At 41.5% G+C, this 22600-nt stretch overlaps 1 long non-coding RNA gene across 1 annotated transcript in view; it reads left to right on the top strand.

Annotated features, from left to right (window-relative positions):
• Nucleotides 1-954: 954 nt before the first annotated feature.
• The window catches only part of LOC135255082 (uncharacterized), a 35786-nt gene continuing 14140 nt past the window's right edge, over nucleotides 955-22600 (top strand). Inside the window, exons 1-3 of the long non-coding RNA XR_010330074.1 lie at nucleotides 955-1285; nucleotides 4670-4781; nucleotides 20853-21127. This is a non-coding gene — a long non-coding RNA (uncharacterized LOC135255082). The remainder of the gene's footprint in view (nucleotides 1286-4669; nucleotides 4782-20852; nucleotides 21128-22600) is intronic.

Raw genomic sequence — 22600 nt, 5'->3', positions numbered from 1 at the left:
AAAACGCCAAAGATAGTGACTTCCGTATGATAAACGGTAAATTATTAAATCCAAACAACAGGGCAATTTATTTTCACACCCAAAGAGTCCATCAAACACCAGCAACAACAACCGCAACAACAGCGAAAACATCAACAAAATAATAATAATAATAATAATAATAATAATAGTAATAATAATCACTTGGCCTATTAGTAGTGGCCTAGTAACTATGTTCAGTGATAGCATTTTGCAAAAGTTTCCGCAAACTCAAGGAATTCACATATTAATCGTTTTTTTTTCTACGCAAAAATTACCTTCTGAAATAAAACGTTCAAAGTTTTTTTGTAGTTAAGCATTTTGTATATGCGGTAAGTTTCCACAATTTTTGTTTGGTTTACTATTTAAAGGTGGACACAATGAGAAATAAATGTTTCATAGTATCAATCAGTTTAGGAGCCTCATTTTGCTGAATCTCCTACAATGCTGTTTGTTCCTCAGAGTGTCTAAAACACTCCAGTAAACCGAAAGGGATCGCTGTAGGCGCTGCTAAAAAATGTGTGTTCTGGGTCACGTGGTTCTTTACTTTGAAAGCCCACCGAATCTTCAAAATGAATGACGCTGGTGTACAGCTGTCTAATGCAGCTGATTGACATCTCTGGTGGTGGATAAATGTATGGTAATTGTTCAGAAATATTTGTGTATACCTTCAAATAATAATAATAATAATAATTATAATAATAATAATTTACTGACTGGAACTTTCCCTTTGAATTATTACAGTGATAAAACCAGGATTGCCTGTAATAAATCGAGGGTAGCCTATAAAAGATAAGACGGGAAGAATCTAACTATTGCGTACAAATAGTTGTTTAACATAATAAATGACTTGCTCTAGCCTATCTCACCTAAATTATTCACGTCTTCTCTTGTCATCGCGAATTTAGGAAAATTACCATTCCCAGATGTGTAAACAATAACTGTGGACGGTCACATTGGTCAGTCGTGTTTTCTAATGTATTTGATCGATGTTTTGATTGGTCAATCTAGTGTTCAGTCATTCTAAAATAATGTAGTCAAAGATACCGGAAGAGCAGGCTGCCGGATCGCTATAGGGATGACGTCACCATTTCATTGATACTGTTATCAGCAATAATGACTACCTCGACTCCAATTGAGCTTTATAAGGAGTTTTTTTATTTTATTTTTTTTATTTCAGCAATGAAGCAGTGAGGAGGCGGCAGCAAGGGTTTCGAAGGATAAACGAATAAAAGTGTTCTCTTCCACCCAGACCTGGATGGAAAAGGTAAGAAATGTTTTATGAAAAGCTCTCTGCATTCTATAGCCTAGTTATTTGCAGTTATTTATAATTGTCGCATTTGTCAGATGAATTTAGTATGGGTGTTCAGCATTTGACATTTCCGAATGTAGGCAATATGGGAAATGGTGGTGTGGCAGTTTTACTTTTGTTTATAAAATACACTAACAAAGTTCGCTCAAACTTTTGGTTAAGAAAAATATATTTGAAAGGGAACACATATTCGGAGTATAGGCGAGTTTAGGTAGTTCATATTTTTTCCAATTGCGACTTGTTGGAAGGCAGACAAGGTTGGCTACTAAATGCGTTTCAAATTAACGATGCGAGATTCCCCGAGTTGGGCTACTCGATTCTGCCGAATTAAGCGCATGTAGTTTCCCACATTGGTACACTGGTAAGTAAAATTAAAAAATAACACGCTTTCGTCACCACCATTATTCATATTTCTTTTCACTTTGCGCAAGGATCCGTCAAGCCGCGGCGGTGTGAGGAGCAGCAAAAGATGTGTGAACCTTGTGCACTGTGCAGTTGTGCTTCAAATGCCCCAGGGAGTAGGCGTAATCTAATTTGGATTTACAGACTGTTATTAGAAAGCATTATCTATTGTAGCGGACTAATTGCAGCACACGTTTACTCAGAGGTTGTTAAACGGTTGCCGTGAAGCATTTGCCAGTTCTGTTGAAAGTAGGAGGTCAGGTATAACCGCTTTGGAAATGTTAGTACCATATACGCCGAACAGACAATTCAGGAGGATTTTAGCCATTCCAAATCTGTTTCCTAAACCGATTATAGAGGGTGCCAAATTTACTTTGATGTATTAGCTGTGGGCTTTTTCCACTTGGCAGCCAATTGAAATTCAAAACAGTTCTCCTGCAATGCCAAGGGGATAATGCGGTAAATAATGGATGTAATTTATTTTTGACCTTGCAATTTTTTTTATTAAACTATTAAAACACACATGCATGATATAACAACCGTCCCATTATGATTTAATACACCTCATATACTATACCAGATTTCTCACTTTTTGAACGACTTGATTTTCATTATTTTTATAGAACCCCGGGCTTTTCGGTTATTAGTCTATTGTGACATAACACCTTTTAACCACAACTGCTAATTGCGGCAAGAACAACAAGAACAATATTACTATTCATTGTATTATTTTGGTAAAAATGAGTATATGAATACATGAATATGAATGCATTTTATTCCATTGGTATTTTTCACGCACACACACATACGCACGTAAGCACGTATTGTTTTATGTGTGTCTTAACTACTTTATCACCTGCAGACATGGGACATGGAAACTCAGGTAACCCGAGGAATGAGTTTTTGTAGTAAACGTCTAATTTAAACAAATTTGCTCATATGGCATTACAAAATTAGCATTCATATTAATTGTCTTAGCAGATACCATAATGTATTTCAGCAAAAGCTCATCTTATTAAGCAGCGATATTATTTTACTGAAGCAATTCAAAGTTTGTATATTCCTCAAGGGTTCAAGGTTAGTGCCTTAAGCAGGGAATAGGTTCTACAACCTTTTGATCAAAGGCATCTTTTTTAACAACCGTGGCACACCTCACACCTGTGTGCACTAATAATCAAAGAAATATACATAGAAATAAACAGGGAATAAAAGACCAACCAAACAATTAAAAATACACAAATAATTGTTTATATATATTTAAGAATAACTGTGGCAAATGCTCTGTAGTCAGTGGTTTGTTTATCAATTGCTGTGTCCACCCTCTTGGATTTGACTATATTTATGGCCATCTAAGTATGTGGAACATACATATACATGGAAGAGATGTAAGCAAGACTAATTCATGGACTAATTCAATTTTTTTTCAGCTTTTTACTCAGTTGTTTTCTCAAACTTAATAACATATATAATCTGTGTGTGTGTGTGTGGGGGGGGGGTGGTTCAATTTAAAGATTTGTGTGATCATTATTATGATATTTGTATCTATATTTCTCTGAATGGCACCTATTGATACACAAATTGGAATCACAATATCAAGTGTTTATCAAACTTTGCACAGTGTTTATGGTATTGTGCTGTATTACCAAGACTGCCTTGAGCTGATGAAACATTTGCCTGTGTTCTGCTTTTAGAGAACTATGATGTTGTGTATGTCCTTTGAGTTGGTTCTTCATATCATAGTTATTGGTGATGTCAGAGTATGTGTATTGTAACTACTAAAGAAAGACAATTGCTGTCAGGCAGGAATGGCATTTCCAGGATTGATGTCATTTGTTGTAGCTTCAAGGATGTTACTGTGGATCATATTTCAGAAGAATATATTTAAATATCATGTAGAGCCCAATCACTTTTTTAATCAGTGAATTATATCAAAAATGTTTAGTTATGTACACCACTTACAAACAACTGACTCAAATTCATAGTCATTGAAACTGATGAGGTGTTTTGTACTTTTTATTTATGCAATGTGCGTGGGTATTATGCTTAGCATCACAGGACAATATCAGTTAACTGGCAAAATTATAAGATTGCTAACATTACTAGCTAGCTGGTTGATAACTGGAGCGAAGGAACGCACTGGTTAGGTACACTTGACAACTAGGAACCATTTCCTAAAAATCCATAAATCAATCAATTGAATTAAACATGACACATTTTATATTATGTTAATCATAGCCAGTTAATTACACAGAGATTTGAGTCTTACTCTTTGTTAGCAATGTTGTTAGCATCCAGTTAGCAATGTTGCACTGTTCCAAGATGCCAAGTGACCTAAATGTGACAGCAGATGAAAATTGACACAAGGGTGAGCTGTAGCATCTCAAAGGAAATGTTTTGCTTTTTTTTTTTCCCACAAAACATTGGCCATTTCAGCTTCACCATTGGCTGATTCTGACCAGCTGCAAAGGGTGGATATTGGATGATTATAGAAGGCAGCTCATGTTTAACAGCTAGAGTCTAATCTCAAGCTCTTTAATATTACTGAGGCTAAAAGGCAACTAATCAACCAATGCTGTTGATTGTGTTTGCGTGTGTGTGTTTCTGCGTGTGTGTGTTTATATCTATATAACATCAGAGGCAGAACTAGCATTCCCAATGCACAGCAATTCGAGCCAGTAAAGATGTTTTGCCAAAATAGCATGTTAGCATGTCAAGTAGATGCTTACTATACTGACCTGCTTTGAGTTATGCAGAATGGGGCAAACCTATGCATTGGGAGTACTGATCCCATCTCAATTTAACAATACAACAGCGGATGAATTGGTTTAAAGAGGTCTTCCTCTAGTTAGCCTATAAATAATTTAAATATGCAAGTAAGTTAAATACATATTATTTGCTTAGATCACATATTGAAAGTTTATTTTATTTGTTTTGCAGATCAAGCTATTTTTTTATTCCCCACGATATTCACATTGTTATGGCTTCTGGAAGCTGGAGAGGATACCCATTTTTGAATGCTACAAACCTGTACTAAATCTGTGAACCACAGGTAAGGAAGGAAGTGTGTACAATGTTTTATTCTGCATGGGAGTTTGGAGACTTCAAATGATTTAATTTAATTTAATTCCTGAATGCTTCTAGTATGCTTGTATGTATGCTCCCATGAACTCAACTTAAACCAATGGAATCTATATTGATCCAAAATAATGATTATTCAAACTATATTGATTGCCGATCTTATTAAGACTCAAAATAAGTGACCTAATATATGAGGGGCTCTTGCTAGTGGTGGAAGAAGCTTCTTGAAACCAAATGTGTGGTGCTCCTAATTGCTGTCTGTCTAATTGGAATACTTCATCTACTTTTAGCTAATATGTGTCATTACATAAGTTACAGGGCAAATCATCAATTCAATCTCAGTCTCTCAAGGCCTAAAAAACTTGTTAGCATAGCAAATAACATTTCACTCTTTCATACTTCCTATCATTACCCAAAAAACCTGTCTAAAACACTAGGGGTATCACCATTCAATTTATTCTATCAAAAAAAGGTGTCGAGGTTAGCGTTAGGTTTACTTTTTGATAAAATAAATTGAATACGATACTTTAATGCTGGACCTTATTCAGTGGTACCCCTAGTGAGGGGAGAGGAAGCTTTGTTTCAGTGACTTTGGAGTACTCGGGCCATGAAGCAGCAAGATAGATTCTGAAAGCACTCCCCTGGTGACTGTTTTCCTCTCAGATAAATTAAGATTTAAGAACCAAGTGCTTTATACATACGAAACACATAAACATCACACATTTTATTACATCATCCTACAGAGTGTTACAGTTAGTGCACATATACAGTATATTTTTGTTCAATAGACCCTCGTTCAATAGACGCGTTCCTCACTAAGCCAGTGAATTTACACATTACAGGCCTCGTAGTGCCACAGAATTGCTGGTAGCTTGTGGGCAATAGGCATGTAGCTGGGAGGAGCTAAAGCAGCAGTATCATTACAAATACTGAATTATCTGAACCCACCACAGTTCTGTCTGGCAGTACCATGCCAACTGCTCTGTTGCTGCAGACTATGACTAGAGTGATAGTGGACTTATGACAGCCCAAGATCCCACATGTGACTGTAGGGCACACCCTGCCCTAATTGTGACTGTCTTTTACTGACTAGACCATGCAAGCACTCAAATGGCTCATATTTTGATCAGTTACCACTTCATACACAAATATTGTAAGAATGTGAATCATCGCGGGTTAGCCATTTTCAGTCACATTTCATTCAACTTGGCACTTATGTAACAAATTTCATTGGGTTACTTCTTTTTAAAAGAAGCAATAATTATTATTCTTTGGGAGAAGTATAATGAACAATGTGCACATAAAGGCCAGCTAAATAAACCCAAATACTTTATGAATAAGGTCAACACACAGTGCCGGGCCTGCTATTCAAAATGGTTTAAATGATCCCTATCAGTTTCTCCAAAACAAAATTACAGTACATTTTAATTGTGTGCTCCGCCCATCCCTTCAGGGTGTTCATCAAGTCTGCTCATAAAAGCTTTTCTTGTGAATTTAATTGGATATGGGAAATGTGGGTGTCATCCTCAAAACATGAGCAGAAACCATGGGCATGTAAGCACACAATAAACGTGAAAGCATTTCTGCAAAATAAAAATACTCTCAAAAGATATTATACACAGGACAAAGAGAGGACCTAACATGCTGAAATTCCACGTTTTTCATTCTAAAATGACAATAATGAGTCATAGGCCTATGGGCTTGTATAATTTGTGTATAAATGTTAAAAGGTAAGCTCACCAGCCTGTGTCTGCAGTTGCTGCACTTATTTTTAATATTTCATTTGTTTAAGTCCGAATAGTCATGTGGCATGACGCTGTGACATGCTTATGTAATAGTTAATTTCACTGAACAGTCTATATTGTGTGGACATTATGACAGTAAAACTGTAAACCTGAAAACATAATTGTTTAGATTAATAAAAATATGTAATATAACAAAATATAACATTCATTGTTAAATCAACTGTGATAAAGCTCAGTTTTCTCTAATAGAGTGCATGTCTTCCATATAGGAGTCAGAATAAACTGGATATTATCACTGGAAATAACCATATGCTAAGTGGTTTCCAAGCCATATTCTCTCCTACAGAAGTCTAGCATAATATGACGTGCAAAAAGATTAATAAATAAACGTGTGGTTTACATTTAGTGCAAGTGCTGGGTGTTAGTTTGGTACGCCATTTGCTATGACAACAACACAGACATGACTGATTTAAGTACCCCTCCAGCCTGTCACCTTAGTCTAAGAAATCCTTGTATAATTATCTGTGTATAAGCGATGTAGCTAACAGTACAAAGAATGCCAACAGGCTGGTTCCATCACATCACTGTGCCTTCTATGCATGTATTTAAAGGATTATGATTGATTATGCTGTCATGCCAAAGAAAGACAACACAGGTGCTCATGATTACATTAATTAAGATTCTCAGCTTTTTTTTTTTTTTTACTGTGGAATTTGATGGCAGATGCAGTGAAAGATAATTAAATCTGAATGCGATTCAATGCAGGGAGCTTCCTTAAACATAAACACAAACACCACATGAAGTGCAAGTATAGGAATGCATGAAGTACATTACACGTTGTTCTTATTTACATAAATATTTAAATAAAACATTGTAAATGCCTGTCATACGAGGACGTGTTTATGCAAGTGTCCTCGCGCTCTGTATCCTTTTAAGGCCGGCACATCGTAATAAAAGCTCTCCGCCTGTGTTCACGCCAAACATTTCGCCGGCCGTGCCTCCGTGACAAAACGCCATCTTCATTTACTTTGATCCTAGAATTGGTGGTATGAAATTACTCTGATGAAATGACCTTGCATGTTTAGGTGCGCATTTTTCTGTTTGTCTAATCAGTGGTGTGCTGGCATCGGACTTTCCTGTTATGTAGCATCGAAACGAATGCTTTCTATCCATACCTTCCTAATGTACAGTTCTTTGAAGCAGCGCTTTAAAGATCTAAATCCGAAACAGTGCTCACGGTACCAGTGTTTAATTTGAGTGCTTGCGCGGTCTCTCCAGCTAAATCAAATTCAGACATTAAGTAAGATTAGTCATTTTAATCCAACATATCCTCTATCAATATTTACAGGGGAACAACATTTCAAAAATGAGCCGTTTAGTTTACTCAGGTTCGATGACGTTCAGATGCGCGTCGTAGCGCATCCCGTAGAAAAGCCCCCTCGATTAGCTTGTGGAGAGCGGGTAATGGTGTCTGACTGGTGCTGATTGCGCTAATTTAAACAGAGTGTTTGTTTATGTGGCGGTAATGGCGCTCCGGTCCTCCTCCTCCTGCTCTTCCCCGCGCGTCTTTTCTGCTTGCGCGCCGTGACTGGCAGGCCCTGCCACCGCTAAGTGCTTAAATGATGACACTATTATGTGAAGCGATTTTGAAATGAGCGGTTTCAGACAAAGACTCCACCTGCCCATATCGCCCCCCCCCTTCCCCCCCCCCAAAGCCTCCCTCCGCCCACCGCCGGCTCTGCAGATTATGATTGATTTGTTTGTGACGGATCGCAGGAAGCAGCCATTGATTTTTCAGCATTTTATCAAAAAAAATTATTTACAGTTGTAACCATGGGGAGGTATTTCCACGGACTGTCAGCGCTTGAAAGACCGGGATAATATTCCCTGCCCCGTGACAAGACAGATTACCTGTAATGAGCACTGTAGCTGAAGGGTATACTTTTATTTATAAATAAGTCAATAACCCCGGTGACTAAACGAATATTGATTCGGCATAATGAAGCCTGGGCAATGCGAAAAGGAGCTCTTTGCCGGGGCCCGCCGAAGGAGCTCTTCGCCGCACCGTGCCAGGCGGGGCTGCTCAATCTTCTCCGCCGCTCTTTGTGAAATGGTGCAGATTATGGGGAGATCATTAGCGGATTGTGTGGCAGGTCTCCATGCGAAGGCTGCAGCTGGGCTCCACAGATGTGAGGCACCGGTTTAGCTCTGTTTTTCTTTTTTTTCTTCTTTTGTTTTTTTTTTTACGCTAGAATGCCACGCAGCTACGCGGCATCACGTGAGGCTTCCACGCAGGCCCAAGCTTCCATCTTGTGTTATTTTATTTAAGGGCATACTATACAGGGCTTTTAACTTGAAAATATGATAAAATAGCCATGCTAACGCATATCTATGATGCACTGGCAATCTCTGTCTTCGTGCATTTTTGCAGAATTATTGCACCTTTACCTGTATTTGTTATTCTAAATTGTGTTTGGGGCATTTCTGGGCGTGGCAATCTTTCCTATGTAGGCTGGGGTGGGTGTGGCTACAGAGCCTGTGGTTTGTTGCTATAGCTAGCTAGCCGCTGTAATGGCCCCCGTGCAGTGAAGCAAAAAGACAAGCCAACAGGGCTCGTTCAAAAATTTGTTACAGTTACAGTAACCTAATTGCTTTTCTTTGGTGGCATCAGCTGAAGTTCTCCAAGGGGAAGAAAGATGATGCGGAGTTGGCTTGTTTTCTTTTGGACCTGTAAGTAGCCTTCCTCTAGCTGTCTAGCTATGGCTGACAGACATCCGGTTTTTGACCGGAACGTCCGGTTTTCAAATTATTTGTACATGGTTTGTGGTCCCAACCAGACAATATAGCCTAATGTCTGGTCTCAGTAATTGATGGGAGAATTTAACCGGTAATATCTAATGAATTTGTTTGTCTGTGTCTCAGTTGAGTGGTTAGAGTTGAAGATGGAGGAGGAGACTTCTTTGATTGTAAACACAGGCAAAAAAAATCCTGCATAGTACGCCTCAAAAGTTTGCTCACTTTAAATTGATCTGATATCATGGAAAAAACATGTTGACATTAAATGAACAATTAATTAGTAATTAAAAAAATCACATATAACGCTATATATGCATTGGCTGGATGCACCTGAATGCTGGACTAGAGGACTCTTGGGAGTAAGAGGGTAACAATGGTCACTGACACCTCAGGGGCCCGCAGTTGCTGCAGTGGTGGAGCCGTTCGATTGTGCAGTTCTTGACCAGCAGAAAGCAGTGCTGCCGCTACGCACCCTGTCCCGATTACGCCGGTATCCCTGCCGGACACGCACGTGAACATACACATATTCACTCAAATATCCAGATATTTCATGTCTACCTCATGCTTTGCTCTCCCCTTCTGTCTCGCAGATACACATATTATGTCATCACATATTTGGCGTGAACTTTGTTCTTTGATGTCACGCATGGGTTGTCCCTAACTCTCTCTTTCTCACGTGCACACACCTTCACAGTGACGAAATTACTTCTCTCTTTATAGGTGCTATTATGCAACTTCTTCACAAAAGCACAAAAACATACAGCCCATTAAATTGTAGAACATACTGAGTCTCACTTTGTCTACCACTCTGGGTAGCAGTGTTGGATAGTCAGTAGGTGAGCGGTGGACACTGGGAACACTTGTGGATTTGAAAATATATTTGGCCTGCCTGTGTAGACTTGCTGTACAAATTAAAAGAGGGAAATATTATGGCAACATCGAGGATACCTCAGTGATACAGGGAGCTCCCAAGCACACATATGCTGCCTAACAGGTTTTAAAATATGTTAATTGTGGAAAAGAAGGGTACGGTCAAATTGTTGGCATCTGCAAACTGTTAAAGTGCTGCATGGTAAGTATTAGAATGCATGCATCGGGAATGATTTAATCACAGAAACACAGGTGGTGAGAACCCGCCACATCATACTAAATATCAAAGTGGAACACAAACTGTCAACAGGCGTAATTTTAACATCCACTTGATAGACCCCGATAGCAACAGCAACCACATCAACATCGTCAACAGCCGCAAGACCAGGGACCCCAGGAGGCATGCTGCGCATGAACGAATGTGGAAGAGGGTCAAGTTTGAGAGGGCGGGCGGATCTAGGACGTGGCATGCTATTACAAAGGATTTATTTTTTTTTTTTTTAATTAGGCCCATAACGTCGGATACAGCAGCTAAAAATAAAGAGGACACTGTGTATCTCTATCTGGGCTGGGATTTCGCTAGCCGGCGTTGTAAATGATACGTTTGCGAACGGCAGACTCGGTGACTCCGCTCTGATTGCCCCTCGTCGGACACCTAACACTCCCCCCCCCGCACACCTTCATTTTCGGTCCCCTCCGTTTCCCAGATGTAACATTGCCGCTGGAATGTTAAGTGGCGTGGACGAAATGGACGTCTCTTAAACCGCCTCTACCCGCCCCCCCTCTGTTCTGCTCGGCCCAGCGTACCCGACCTTGTGTTCGTAACCGCAGTTACCAAGCGAGCGGGAGGACAGAGTATCGGTTTTGGGGCCGGCGGATTAGGGAGGCTCTAATTAAAGGAGGCCGGCGAGCGGGGCGAGCGGGCGGGCGGGCGGGAGAAAGAGCGTTATGTGGCGAGGGGTGCGCTGTTTTTTTTTTTTTTTGTCTCTGCTGATAAGGCTTTGATGCTGAGTTTTCTTACCTTTGTAGACTCAGACAGCGGTGCTTCATAAACACTGCGCGAGAAAAAAAAAAAAAAAACATCCCGTCTCATTTAAAATTTAAATGGGTCTATCCTGCCATTCTGTTCTCTGCGCGGGCCAAGTTGCCATCTCCCTACGCTGAGGTATTAGGTTTCTTCGCGATGTCTTTGTTGCGTTTAAACGGAAGCACCCTCCCTTTATTTTGTGTGACGCACAATCCTCGAAACTACAAAGCGACACGACTTCATTTTTTTGTTCGTTGTAATGATGCGTGATGAATGGCGCCATTGTGTTCTTTTTGGGGTGTGCAGCAGAACAGGGCAACGAACAAGCAGCACCAAATAAGTGATAAAATAATCATGGAATGATAAGAATGGATCGATCGTCATGGAGCCAAGATCGCTGTCGTCATTTGCACGATTCTTTGTCTCAGCAAATATGTGACAAATGGCTGTGGTGGAGATATTGCAAGCAGGCTGTTTGTTTTTTGGATATGGAAAGTTATAGAGTTGTGTATGAAATCACGTGCGTCTTCATAAAATAAAACAGTCGCTTTGTGAAGTCTGCAGTTGTTGTGCTCCAGGCTACTGCTTGCCAGGTAGTTTGAGGGAAACAAAGAAATGTGGTTGACACTGTTGAGAGACACCGTGTCGTCTTTTAACTTGTGGATTTGCATGGCTACGTATGTCAAGGGACAAATACAAAGAAAACATTTTTTTTTTGCAGTGTTCAGATACCAGGTTTCAGGTGCACCTTGTTTCTGAAGAAGCAATGGCCCATGCTCTGAAACAGCTACAAGGGTAGCCATTTTCTCGATCATAGTTGAAGCTGTGTCATTATATTCAAATCTGGACTACAGGCTGTTGTCTGTTACAATCCTTGACAGCTAAGCAGACAAAACTACCCAGGTATATACTTCTTGGAATCACTAATCAGTGGTATTTTCTTTCAGGTTCAGTTAGATAAAATTGTATTGTTAGACCCCTTTGTCCTTTGAATTGATGCACATTACAGTGCATCTTCATTGCTTGTGATTTTTTTTGTGCTTTTCAGTGTGCCTAATTGGAAGGGGCTCCTTACATCGGTGAGGGTCTGAGGTTGTATGCTGTGCTCTGAGATTAAACCGATAATATGGGAACTCCAAGTATAGGCATCCAGGGGTCCTCTAAGCGTGTGGCACCTGGTGAAGGTAACACAAGGGATTTGAAAGGATTTCAGGTAATGTTTTGCCTCCGTTTAGTCTTCCAAAAGCCCTTCAGGTATTTCCAGCTCAGAGATGCGCGCTTGTTTGTTTTGGTTGTGAAGTGAACCAACAGCGCCGCATGCTAATGTGCATTATTTGCTTCTTAATCCAGCACTCCCTCGTGATCGTCTCTCTGCTCGTGTTTATGGTGTAGATGGAATCTGAGCCTACCCCCTCCCCCCCCCCCAGCATTAAAACAAAGCACCATGCCTGCTGAATACATGTAAATAGGGCACAACCATTAAAAGCCTCTTCCAACTCGAAAGAAGTAAACTCGGATTCGCATTGTTGATTCATAGAAAGGGGGGTAGTGGGGGGTGCATTGTGAAGAAGGGGGGGGGTTGGTTTGCAGAACATCAAATTGTTTAAAGTAGGAGAAAGCCCTTAAAGTGTTTGAATGGATAAGCCAAAACCTTGCCCGGTGGTACACTGTTGGCAGTCTATTTGGTCAGCCCATAGTACGTCCCCCACGCACTTTACATAGGTTTGGATTTCCCAGAACCAACAGCATTTATTTGCACCTGCTTATTAGCGATTTATCTCAATTCCCAATATGATACGTATGTTTAATTGCACACAGTCAGAAAAAGTAGTGGCGTTTGTTTGGAGAGCGGCCTGGGGTCAGCCAGAAGTGAGTTACAAATCGAGCCCCAGTCAATTAAAGAAAGCAACAGAGCTAGAAGGGGAAAGGACTGAACGACATATAAAGGGATTCGGGTGCGGGCTGTGTTAAGCTGAGCAGAATTTGTTTTGGCAGAGCACGGTTTTAACAGACAACTCTTACTAATCACTCCCCATGCAGTGTAGCATGTAATTACTCCTCCAAACGTTTGCTTTTCACAGCTTAACACCAGGCTGTGCGAGCAGCTCTCCCTCGTCTTTCATCGAGTCTTTTTTTTTTTTTTTTTTTTTTTTTTTGCATCTGCAAACGGTTCGGCTGCTCCTTTTTGAGAAACAATTAACGGGCCGCCCGGGTCCTCATGGAGAGGCGCGTGGGGTCGAGGTGAGGCTCCGCTGTCCGCGTCCAGACATTTAAACGACTCAAAAACACCGGAGGTCAGGGTGGGAACATAAGAGCGGGCGGAAAACCCGCGGCCAAGCGCGCAACAGAAGCCGCCCGCTGCATCGCTGCAGAAAAATGTTTTGGACGGGAGTTCCAAGATTTTTTTTTTAATAAAGCGAACATTCCCTGCTGCTGAATAAGGCTATGGCCTTTTTTTCCCCCGAAAACACCTGTACTGCTTTTTGAAATGACTCGGAATAAAAATGACTCGTAAAAAAAAGAGAAAAAACGGGCCTGCTCGATTCGAACCTCTTCCCTCTTTGCTGTCATTCTTCCTGTCCTGTCTCTTTCTCTCTTTCGTCTCTTTGTTTATCCCATCTGTCTGCTGTGTGATCCGCCCCCCCCAGCCCGACTCCCCCCCCACCCCACCGCCACCCGTGTATGAATGCTGATGAGGTGAAACAATGCAAATTCAGGCTTGGCGGAGGTTGGGGGGGAGGGGAGGAGAGGGTGGGTGGGTGGGGGGAGAACAGGTAGGGAACAGAGGGAGCGGAATCGCATGGTGACTATTAGTCAGATTTCACGGGCCCGCTGTGATCCCGGGCTCTGACAGAGGCCTTTGTCTCGTCGGGTTCGGCGCGCCGGGCACCGCGCCTGGCCCCCCGCCTCGGAGGGCGATAAGCTCCCCTCGGAGGCCGTCGCCGGCAGGACCTCATGCGGGATCCCTGCCGTTCTTTAACGGCCATTTTGTGGCAACCCTAAAAACGGGGGACGTGGAAGCGGCACTCTACTGCAACTGAGAGGTCTTACTGTTCAGTTTACATTTATTTCAGGTTATACACGCAGGAAAATCACAAATTAGGTTCATATTGTCCTATATGCATACATACGTATACTTGCATGTATGTATGTATGTATGTAATTATGTATGTATGTATGCGCGCATGTATGTATGTATGTATGTAATTATGTATGTATGTATGTATGCGCGCATGTATGTATGTATGTATGTAATTATGTATGTATGTATGCGCGCATGTATGTATGCATGTATGTATGTATGTATGTATGTGAGTATGTGTGTATGTATGTATGTATGTATGTGAGTATGTGTGTATGTATGCTTGTATGTATGTGTGTGTATGTATGTATGCATGCATGCATGTATCTGTGTGTATGTTTGTGTGTATGTATATGTGTGCGTGTGTGTTTGTATGTATGTGTGTATGCATGTATACGTCTGTGCGTACGCTGTTTAATACCATTACTCTTACATCTGCTTTTGGATGCATGAAGTAGGAGAAAAGATAACTTCATTCCTCCAGTAGGTTAAATTAACTGCAGCTAAGAGAATGAAAAATGTTTAAAAACTTGCAATGCTATTGTGGCATTCCAAAATCCACTTACTTTCTATTATTTTAATAAATCAATCCATAGTAACTGAACTGATAGCAAGGATTATTTTCTTTGCTGTAATATTTTTAGTGCTTTGATAATATAAAGCGTGGTGGATCATGGTAAAATGATCTGATAAGGCTTCATAACTCATAAGGACATTTGATATTTCAGGGCTTTGAAAGACCAAATCATGGATCACTTTTAATTCCTTTGAAAATAGTGTCTATTTTCATTATAAAATATTGGAAGCGCAGCCAGCTAATTCCTTTGTGGGGGTATTTTGCAGAGACGAAAACATTTTTCTTCTCAGTTTCCCTTTTTCTATTCTACACAAATTAGCTACGATCCTGGAGGGCAAAATGACACGAGGTTACTGGAAGACTATGTGTTTAATTAATTGAAAAATGCTCAAATTGCTTTTACAGTTGTTATGTGAAGTAAAAAAAAAAAAGAAGGAATCCGTGTTGCCAGCACTCAGCCGTAATTAGCACCCTTGGGAATGAAATATTTAACATTAGTAATGTTACAGCACTTAGGACACAAATTTCTATTTTAGTAATGAAAGCGGTGTGGTGTAAGTGCAAATGGCTGAAGCGACAGCTGTGACAAGGGGACCAGCCTGCGCTATTTCAATAAGACACCTCATTGGAGGGCCAGTCCTGCGGCGGTTCTCATTTGTAAGAGATAGGCAAGTCTAATTCCCAGCGGCGGCGCATTACCCAAAGTATTTAGGTTTCTAATTGGACGCCAGGTCAGTGCCGCGGCAAAAGACAGAACCCAAACCCCAACCGCTACCCCCCCCCCACCCCACCCCACCCACCCCCCACCCCCCCCGTGCCCGCCCCGGCTCCAGGCATGACCGAACACCCCGATCTGTGTCGACTCAAAAAATGTCAGAGCCTGGGGGTGGGGGAGGTGGGGGGGGTGTGGGAAGGGGGAGAATAAAAGCCCTTGTTTATTCAAACTTTAATTACATGTGGAAGCGTAATTGCCTCAGTGATATGAAGTGGAAAGAGGGGCTTCAGAGGCCCTTAATGAATGGCGCTGGTGGATGGCAGGAGATCCACGGGGACTGGTCGCCCGAGTTAACTGTGAAGCGGTGTTCGGTTTGGACTCGGCGTGACGGTTGAACTGCGCTCAGCGCCTAGTTACTTGGAGATGTCTGGCTGCTTCTTTTTTTTTTTCCTGTTTAAACAGCCAAATGTACAGACATCTCCAGCTGGCGGGGAGCAACTGTTGTAATTGTCAAACAGCGTCCAGTTCCGGCTGAAGAGAAGGGGGGGAAAAAAAACCTGATTATTTAGACTTCAAATGCTTTGTTCTTCATCTTAGTAGATTTATATGAAAAGGTATTATGATGTACGCTGTAATTCATTTAAATGTGTGTTTAGAGATGGTGCTAGAGCAACATCATCTGGAGACTGGTGTACGCGGACTTTGGAAGTCAATTACAGTTTGCAGAGTCCTCCGTTGATGGATGGGCACTTTGGCAATCCAGCCATAAACACCCAATTGGCTCGATAAGCCAGAGTAGATTGAGAGAATGTCTTTTACTGTTTATAGAGGAGCCGTACTGTTTGGATTGCAGTTTAACCATGTTTGCTCTTGTGCTTGTTTTTGCTGTTTTGCCTCTCTGTGTTTTGCATGTGATGTTCCAGGAGAGCAGATTTGTTCAATTGTGGCGGAAGAGACTGAACAGAAAATCACAGCCATTTGATCTACAAAGTAAAATGTCCAGTGTTGATTCAAATCTAACAGAGTTCATTGGGATGGCAGGTGTGCTATCCCGCCAAGTTATGACTTGGTGGGGCGGCATGCCCCACATCTGCACAGCACCAAGTGTTTGGCACTTTTCAGGGTTTCCCACAGAAAAAAACCACAATGACCATAGACTCTTAGCCCTTAAAAACATTAATTTCTGTACCTTCTGACCTCGTGTCAACAGACAGAATTTACGAACAAGTTTACATGTCCACACAAGAGAGTCCCAAAGTTAGGGGATGTAGCTTTTTTTCCTTCTTATTCTTTTTCCTGCCAATTACATCATCACAAATGCTGCAGGCCCACGTATCCCCACTGGACATTTAGCTACCTCAGCCAATAAAAACATTGGATACACACGCAAAATGGACATTTATAGAACTGCACACATTTTCAAAAAAAAATTTGCAGCCCGGGCAGCAACTTCAGTAGTAGCTCACTGGGCCAAGTTATTTAGTAATAATTTAGGAAACATTGGGTTGCTTCAGAATACAGCTTGTATAATTTGTGTGAGCTAAGATAGCCAATATTGTTTCTTGTAACTTGGCCTAATTTTGATGTCAATATGTTTAATGATAGGCCTAGATTTTGCAAGTGTGAATTAATGACTTATAGACAGTACTTTCAATGTGCGAGTAACTTGCCAATTTTGTGTGTTGCAAATGTGTTTTTCTTCAGATATGAGTCTTCTCTGGCAAGAGGGGACTCATATAAACTATGTAAGAGTTGATTTAACACCGCAGGTTTTACTGTGTACTTCAGGAATCTGCTTGCCATTGACATATAATCTGCTCTAATCACTGTATGTGGTTCTTAAATTTGTTTTTATCTTTTATTTGCTGGTTCATTTCAAAAGCCAGTGTTTTAAATTGTGCCAGACACATGATTCTCAAAAATGTTACAGTCACAAGGGCCACTAATGCAATTAATTTCACTTCACATTTTACTTGCATTTAAAATGTATTGTGATGATTCTGAAAACAAAGGAACAGCATATGTTTCACTGATAAATTCATTGTTTTACCTATGAGGAAAATTGTATGTGTGTGTTTACATTAAATTGATTAAATGTGAGCTTTTTTTGACCAAGTGTGGCATTAAGTACAGGAAAACATCAAAAGGTTAGTTTTAAGGGATTCTATAGGCATATAGTTTTGTTTGTAGTTATAAAGGCTTTCTGTTCCAAAGCATAGTTTTGTTTTGCATTGCTCATAGGCCTGTATTGCATCTTTTCCATCTGGACTACAGCAATTCCCTCTTCGCTGGTCTCCCCGACATCAGACCCTGGCAGCTTATCCAGAATGCTTCTGCTTGTCTGAACTACAGCCTCCCTAGGCTCAGCCATGTCACTCCCCTTCTCATCTCCCTTCACTGGCTAACGATATCAGCTTGCAAATTCAAAACGTCGGCGCACGCCTATCATCCAGTAAACGGGACTGCTCGATTATATCTTCAAAAGATCATCAGATCCAACACACCAAGCAAATATTTCTATTCTGCTACCTCTGGGTGCCCGTCCTCTCTTCTTCTGTGTGCCTACACGACCAGGTCTCATTTACTGCTGGTTCCAATCCCTGAGTGGTGGAGCGGCCTACTGTGGTCAGGACAGAAACCCCAAACTCCCCTGACCATACTGCTCCTAAGTAACTAGGATTGGTCAAATTTGGGCAGAGGACAAATTACCCCACGGGGTTCAATAAAGTATATCTATCTATCTTCATATTTAGCTATCCTGTTTTAATCTTTTTACACTTTATTTTGAGATAATAATGTCATAGGCACAACTGTGTACAGATAGGTTAGCTGTGTAGTGGTTTTACTTTTGTTTACAAAACTAACTGCTGGTTTGCTTGGCCAACTTACTGATTGCGATTGCTGATGGGCCTTCCGAGCCGTTTTGGAGAGTACTTTAGTATTCCTGAGACTAACAGGGTTTTTCTCTATTTGTGTAAGTCATTCTGCGTAAGAGTGTCTACTAAGTGATTATAATGTAATGTAATGCAATGTAAAGGTTGCAACATTTAACTTATTTACAAAAAAAAAAATACTTCCAAGCATGGAACATGTTTTACTGCCAATGGAAAAAGTAATACTCTAACAGTGTTTATTCAACTCTTAACAGATAACATTTGGTGGGACCAATGTGGGACCAAATGTTATCTGTTAAGAGTTGAATTAACACTGTTAGAGCTGAATTAACACTGGACATTGTACTGCATAGAATGATTTAGCATCGCTTACACCTTCGAATGCCCTGTGCTTGCAGGCCTCATTGGAATTTTAGCGGAACCTTTTTCAGAGAGAATAGAAGCAAGCGCTCTTCAGTTCCAAAGAACCACACTGAAGTCAAAGAATAAAGAACACTCTTCATTCTTCAGTCATTTCTGCTGCACAGCATGAAAAAAACAAAAGGACAGATGATAGATATTTTGTTTGAGGAAATAAAATTGCTTTCACAATTTTACTTAAATGTTTGTGTGCACTTGCTATATCAAACAAACAAAGCTTTGTTTTTTTGAAGGGCTCTTCTTCTGAACGACTGTCATTCTGTAGTTAGGCGCATCATGGCAGAGCAGGGATGTTTCCTTTATCTCTATCAGTTGTGAGCTCATCACTTGGCTTTCCATAAAACAGCACAAGGCTACTGATCTGTTCTTTCGGGCCCAACAGACAGAGATTTTTGTTTAGTGTGAAGCCCAGAAATAAAGGTTTTCAGTGGAGGTTATCCAGTGGTATGCAGCAGAGACAACCACATGTTATCACGGCAAGAGCCACCAAGTCCTTGAGAACTGGTAAAGAGTAACATTCTCTCGCACAACTTTCGCCACGCAGATCTAATCCCCTGAGGTGGGTGGGCTTTCTTTCTTTAAGGTGACAATCAAGGCTAGCTCGCTAGCTATCTGGCTTGTTGCGACCCAAGCCTGTCCCAACAGACTTATCGGCAGGAAGGAACACGAAATTTTGCGGCGTCCTTTTTCTCACATAAGGCTACGGTTCTTCTGCCGCTCTGTCAAATCATTCGTCTGTTTTTAAGTTTTGGGTGCGCCGGTTACTCGTCGCGCTCTGTCCCAGTTCCTCGGCAGTTGGGTTGCCAGTTCCTGCCGGTTGGGCCCGTCATCTGGTGCAAACCTGCGCAGGAAGTAGCGCTCGCATGCGAGGGGAGCGTATTTGCAGAGCTTGCACGGCACAGGGCCGGCTGGCTCCCTCGGCGAAATGTGGATACAGTTGGTGACATTTGTTTAACACTGCAGTCGAACAGTTGGGCAGATTTGTGTGCTGTTTGTTTTATGGACTTGTGAAGCAAACACTGACGCTCACGTGCCACAGCGGAAGACTTGGACACGTGTTCAGAGTAAGGAAAGCCTGCTCTGTCTGCCCGGCACGTGCAGTGCTCCCAGATGCCTGGACTTTTATTCCCCCCAAAATATTCTTCGTAATCCCCCCATCTTCAACTGACTCCCATCAAAAACTATGGGACTTTTTCCCTCATACATTCTTGTGAAATCCTTTATCGTTGACTCCCTTGTGATCTGATACTCCCCCCATGAATCTTTCAAATCCACTACATTTGGGGGAAAATCTCCCAGTCTGGCAACCCTGGGCACATGACACGAGTGCCAGCTTTACACAATGATGTGGGATGCTAATCTTATCATGTAGGCATTAACAAAATGTTACCCTGCCATCACCCCTTAATGTTTTTGCTGGTTTTCCGAATGTACCCAATTCATAACTGTCTGTTACCCATTCCTATTTTTGGCAGTGGCCCTAATGCACATACTAGCACGCAAAAAAGCAATTTCTGAATTGTTTTTGTGTCAAAAGACATTTATCCACCAAATTTCCCAGGAAATAACATAAGAAAGGCAAAAAAAAGGGACAAAATAAAAGATATGGAGATGTTTTGCGCCTGACATTTTTGGTTGTATGCATTATAGCCTCTCTGGTGATAGCCCTTTACATTGTTCATTTCTTGGGCTGTTCAGACATCCGTATCACTCACAAAGGCAACACCATGACACACACAGTGCAGCTACACATGCTTGTATTCTGACAGGAAGCCTCTCAGAGATGGAAAGAACTGCAGTCTGGATTTTAAAAAGGCCTCGGTCTTGTTACTCGGGCCTCTGTCTCCGTAGGAATGGGTGTGTCGGGCTGTGCAGTTTGGCTCGGGCACATGCTGATTTCTGCATTGTTCTGGCAGGAGGCCGTGAGGCAAAGCTACGCAACCTACCGACGCAAGCTTCCTCTCTCCTTTGGTCTCCCGGACGAAGACACGCCCGGACCCCCAAAACCATCCAACCCACCACCCCCATCCCCCCCGCCACACCCCTAGCGCCGGAGAAGAGGGGTGGGCATATGATGGTGGAGGGGGGGGGGGGTGGGGGGTGAGGCGGGAGGGAAAAAAGTGTGGCTGGGATGAAAAGAGATGACATGAGCAGCTGTCTTCTAGAAGGCGTGATCACACAGGCAGATGAGGTGAGTGGTAGACAACACCTGATGTAAAATTCCTTCACATCTCCCCTGATTTGTATTCATAGAGTTTGTCTGCTCCACGCTGCAATTGTACTCGCTCTGTCTTGCTTCTCTTTTTCTCGCGAGCCCCCTTTGTTTTCTCAACTCGCGCGTGGGCCTTTTTTTTCCCCCTAAAATATTTGCGGGCTTTGTTCTCCATCTAAATGATATCTCTGATCGCTTTAAATTCAAAGCTTTCCGAACAACATTTTTTTCCCCCCTAATCTTGCCCTAATTCGGTTTCTTTGCACTTCGCTTTTTTTTCCCCCACCGAAATACCGTACCGTCTGTGAAGCAGACAGGCTCTCTGAGTCTGATGTTTCAATGAGGTTCCTATTGATATGGCAGCAACTGTCACTTATTTAACTTGATCAGATGGATTACAATTCTGTTCAGAAGGGTTTCAAATGATTCTGAAATTCAATTATTTATTCCTCATTTAAAAGAACTTTGTTTTGATGTTGAACTGAAAGATTAGTGTATGATGTTCTCTAATTAATTTCTTTTTTCTCCCCATCTGCCCTCATCACCTTTATGTACTGTACATGGCCAGAGTTCAGTATAGTTCTGTAATCACGTTCTCCACAGAATGCACAGTTAAGATTTCACATGAAGTGGAAGTCTGTCGTAACGTATTTGACTCGGGAGAGGCGGATCGCGGCTCTCCTTTGACTGAGCCCTCGTTGTTTCACTTTGTTGGGAAATCCATTGGTTAACCAAGTTCTTGAAATGTGTGAAGATGAAAGGGCCCACTGGAACACGGGAAGCTACGTGTTGCTCATCGCTCAGGGGTTAGAAGCCTCCTGGGCTGTAGCTGAGAGAAGATGTTTGATACTGTTAAAGCAGTTGTATTTATACCTGCGGAATGGGCGTGTGTGAAATGTGCAATGTTTCGCGAACAGAAAAATTCAAAGAAAGCGAAAATTAAGGAATGAATAAACATTAGGAGGATAAAGACCTCTTGAGATGAAACATCTCACTGATGTGGGGGTCTTGAGCAGATGCGATAATTTCCTGCTGAATTATAAGAACTTAAGTAGTAAGCAAACATAATAAAATGTACAATAGGTCAGAAGTTTCATGTAAAAAAAAGCCTTTTTGTCCCCAATGCTATCATGTACCAATGGTATCAGAATGAGATGTTCTCAGATTTATTAGTGAATAGTGAATTCGTATTGCACTAAAACTATTTTTTGATAGGTTATGTATTGTGGGGAGCGGCAGCATCTTAGACGGTCAAAGGTGATCAGACAGAGCTTCTCTTTGATAGCCAACTGGCCCAGATGTATTCCCTGCCAAACAAACTACAGCTACCTCAAGGTTGAGATGCTGCCTTAAACTTAAAACATAAGTGGCTAGCCCCAGCTTGAGAGACAGCTTCTCTGTTCATAACACGACTCCTAGAATCTGGTCCGCCAGCTTAATCTTCCTCCCTGC

The sequence above is a fragment of the Anguilla rostrata genome, chromosome 5 (genome assembly GCF_018555375.3).
Source record: "Anguilla rostrata isolate EN2019 chromosome 5, ASM1855537v3, whole genome shotgun sequence".
Classification (NCBI taxonomy): domain Eukaryota; kingdom Metazoa; phylum Chordata; class Actinopteri; order Anguilliformes; family Anguillidae; genus Anguilla; species Anguilla rostrata.
This window is presented reverse-complemented; position numbering and strand designations above follow the sequence as displayed.